Raw genomic sequence first — 4506 nt, 5'->3', positions numbered from 1 at the left:
AAAATCTGAGCAGCTGATCCCTTTTCCAACTTCTGGTGCTTAGGCTGTGGAACTGGTTTATAAGCAGACCTACTCCTCATTGGCAATGTGACAGAAAGAGAGACTGAGTCAAAATGGCTCAGGTCCTCAAGTGTGTCCATCAGCAGTATCTGAGGCATGGACCACCTGGAGCACATTGGTTTAGTAGTTCATGTCATCCGAGCTCCACACACTTCCCCATCCCTCTTTGTACCAGTTTCAAGCAATTGGAATTACTTCAGGTTGACATGTTATCCCAAGAAAAGAGTAGACCAAATATCTCTTCCTCTGAAGCAGGGAACTTTTTCTAGAAGTTTGTCCATCAGCAGATACCTGTGTTTTTTCAAATTAATGAAAATTAGTTTTCTCTCCTGAGTACCTGAATTAGGGTGAGGCAAAACATTTATCAGGCACACTTTCTTAGGTGCTAACCCTCCATTTAAATGACCCTGAGAATGAGGGCTTCCATAAATTTTCACTGAAGGTGCCATGCCATTTTTTAAAATGTTTTTTATTGTTGGTTGTTCAAAACATACATAGTTCTTGATATATCATATTTCACACTTTGATTCAAGTGGGTCATGAACTCCCATTTTTACCCCGTATACAAATTGCAGAATCACATCAGTTACACATCCATTGATTTACATATTGCATACTAGTGTCTGTTGTATTCTGCTGCCTTTCCTATCCTCTACTGTCCCCCCTCCCCTCCCCTCCCCTCCCCTCTTCTCTCTCTACCCCCTCTACTGTCATTCATTTCTCCCCCTTGTATTATTTTCCCCTTTCCCCTCACTTCCTCTTTTATGAAATTTTGTATAACCCTGAGGGTCTCCTTCCATTTCCATGCAATTTCCCTTCTCTCTCCCTTTCCCCCAGAAATAGAAGAAGATCTTAGAAGATGGAAAAATATACCCTATTCATGGATAGGCAGAACTAACATCATCAAAATGGCGATATTACCAAAAGTTCTCTATAGGTTTAATGCAATTCCAATCAAAATCCCAATGGCATTTCTTGTAGAAATAGAGAAAGCAATCATGAAATTCATATGGAAAAATAAAAGACCCAGAATAGCAAAAACAATGCTAAGCAGGAAGTGTGAATCAAGCGGTATAGCGATACCAGACTTCAAACTATACTACAGAGCAATAGTAACAAAAACAGCATGGTACTGGTACCAAAACAGGCGGGTGGACCAATGGTACAGAATAGAGGACACAGAAACCAATCCACAAAACTACAACTATCTTATATATGATAAAGGGGCTAAAAGCATGCAATGGAGGAAGGATAGCATCTTCAACAAATGGTGCTGGGGAAACTGGAAATCCACATGCAACAAAATGAAACTGAATCCCTTTCTCTCGCCATGCACAAAAGTGAATTCAAAATGGATCAAGGAGCTTGATATCAAATCAGAGACACTCCATCTGATAGAAGAAAAAGTTGGCTCTGATCTACATACTGTGGGGTCGGGCTCCAAATTCCTCAATAGGACACCCATAGCACAAAAGTTAATAACTAGAATCAACAAATGGGACTTACTCAAACTAAAAAGTTTTTTCTCAGCAAAAGAAACAATAAGAGAGGTAAATAGGGAGCCTACATCCTGGGAACAAATCTTTACTCCTCACACTTCAGATAGAGCCCTAATATCCAGAGTATACAAAGAACTCAAAAAATTAGACAATAAGAGAACAAATAATCCAATCAACAAATGGGCCAAGGACCTGAACAGACACTTCTCAGAGGAGGACATACAATCAATCAACAAGTACATGAAAAAATGCTCACCATCTCTAGCAATCAGAGAAATGCAAATCAAAACCACCCTAAGATACCATCTCACTTCAGTAAGATTGGCAGCCATTATGAAGTCAAACAACAACAAGTGCTGGCAAGGATGTGGGGAAAAGGGTACACTTGTACATTGCTGGTGGGACTGCAAATCGGTGCAGCCAATTTGGAAAGCAGTATGGAGATTTCTTGGAAAGCTGGGAATGGAACCACCATTTGACCCAGCTATTCCCCTTCTCAGTCTATTCCCTAAAGACCTAAAAAGAGCATGCTACAGGGACACTGCTACATCGATGTTCATAGCAGCACAATTCACAATAGCAAGACTGTGGAACCAACCTAGATGCCCTTCAATAGAGGAATGGCTAAAAAAAAATGTGGCATTTATACACAATGGAGTATTACTCTGCATTAAAAAAATGACAAAATCATAGAATTTGCAGGGAAATGGATGGCATTAGAGCAGATTATGCTAAGTGAAGCTAGCCAAGCCATGCCATTTTTTTAATAACACTATTATTCCTTGGCACATGCCTGTAATCCCAGCAGTTAGGGAGGCAGAGGCAGGAGGATCTAGAGTTCAAACCCAGCCTCAGCAAATTAGCAAGACCCTGTGCCAATCAAAAAATAAAAATATTTGGGGATGTGGTTCAGTGGTTAGGTATCCCTGGCTTTACTCTCTGTATACAAAAATAAATAAATGAATACACGTGAAAGTAAACAGATAAATAATGCTTGTAAAAAGGTGAATATGCTTACCATAATATTGATAAGAGAAGGAATCTGAGACATTCTAAATTCAGTTAAAAGTAGGATGAAGGAAAGAAAAGGTATGAGTTTAACTGATAGTTTCAAGCTAAACCAAGAAAGAAAAAATAATAACTGCAGCATATTTCTTTCCCATATTTTTAAGATAAGCCATTGAGACAAAATTTTATTCTGTTTATTGACACAACCAACCAAGAGGCTACAGAAACATGTCTCTACTGACTCTCTTCCTATCCCAGTCATATCCCTCTTCTCTATATATATTGTAGATTTAATGAAACTAATCTGCACCTCCTGCTCCCTGGATTTTTACAACAAAATATCTTTAGATCCAGTGGACATTTTTCCAACTGCTACATGATAATGCTGCTTGTGACTTACGGAATTTGCCCATGGACCAGGCTAACAACATGCACAGCTTGTATTTCAGAGATCTCTCCATCTCAAAACTGTGGTTTAACAATACTCACCCCTTGAAATCATTCAATTTCGAGTATTCACAGAGCTGTACAACTGTCACCACTATCTTAGTCAAGAACATTACATCACTTCAAAAACAAATGGGATACTCATTTATAATTATTCTCCAGTAACTGCTCCCTCTTCCCCAAGCTCTGGAAACCACTAATCCATATTTTTCTCTATGTATTTGCCTATTGAGAGCATTTCATGTAAGGAATCATACAGTCTGAGGTATTTTGTTACTGCCTGATTGCAATCTCCAGCTTCTGTAACTTGGCTCACTTGCATTGGTTAAACCCCCAAACATCCCTTTTATGATTTTCAGGCTTAAAAGGGGCACCCTTACAATTGTTTGGGGCTGATCAGGGGAACAGCTTTATGTTCTGGTCAGTCGCCTCTTGTGTGCTTCGATAAAGGCTTGATTCAATTACACATGAGTGGTCTGAAAGTGAATTTATGAAAGCCTGGGATGTTGCTTTAACTATAACAAAGGCTTTGGCCATTTGGAGCATTTGTGGGGCTTCTGAGTGGCTCTGACCACACCTACATACTGCACTTCCCAGGCTACGCACATTAATGTGGGCATTCTCAGGAGCTTCTCGGGGATTCCTGGAGCATCAGGGGCTCAGATGAGATGCTAATAAATACTTTAAGTATAATTACCCTAAAACTAAGGTTTGTTTGAAATAGGGAACAGAGAGATGTGAGCAGTGGGAGCATGAGGTTAAAGGAATAATTCTATTGTGTGTGTCCACAGTACCAACTTCCAAGAGCTTTATTTTTTAAAAAGCAATTTGCCTCCAGTTCTGCCTGGCCTAAGTTGTCAGAATATGTCACATTCCTCAGAATACTATCTGTTATCTGTAGGAGAAACACAGGCCAGAAATGCCAATAAAGGTTCCCTGAAGGGGAACATTTGTGATCCTTATAAAGACCAGTTTGCAGAAGTCAGGGAGATAAGGATCATTGCCCCTAATCATGACTTCTGGACCAAGTGACCTAGAATTGTAATGGTGGGGACTTTTAAAATCTGATGTCATCCTGTTTTCAGTGAAAACTCAAGAGGTGGACCTGGCTGGGACTTTCTATAAACTTCCTGGGATACCCCCAATACAACTGTAGGGCAGGAGAAGAGTGTCATCTTCTTTCCTGAGAGGACACCCTTCCACAAGAAAGAGTGTCTTCTTTTCCCTTTTTCTGTCCCTTCTAATGAACTCACACCTGTTACTCTGAGAGACATGTCTGAAATCATTCTGGCACAATTGTAAGAGTTGGGTATTGAAGAGGGGACTCTGAGACTGCCTCAGTTTCTCAGCAAGCCAGTGTTCTGTAACAACATCCTCCAAAAAGAGTTCCTGTTAATCCTCACATGGTGCTGGTGATAGTTTTACATTTCTGTTGGTGCATAGGATGAACTACCTGTTATCCTAGCATAGCAGCTACTCCTTCTCATTGCTC

The sequence above is a fragment of the Marmota monax genome, unplaced genomic scaffold, assembly GCF_021218885.2.
Source record: "Marmota monax isolate L192 unplaced genomic scaffold, Marmota_monax_Labrador192_F-V1.1 WCK01_AAM20220418_F8-fsc00029, whole genome shotgun sequence".
Taxonomy (NCBI): Eukaryota; Metazoa; Chordata; class Mammalia; order Rodentia; family Sciuridae; genus Marmota; species Marmota monax.
This window is presented reverse-complemented; position numbering follows the sequence as displayed.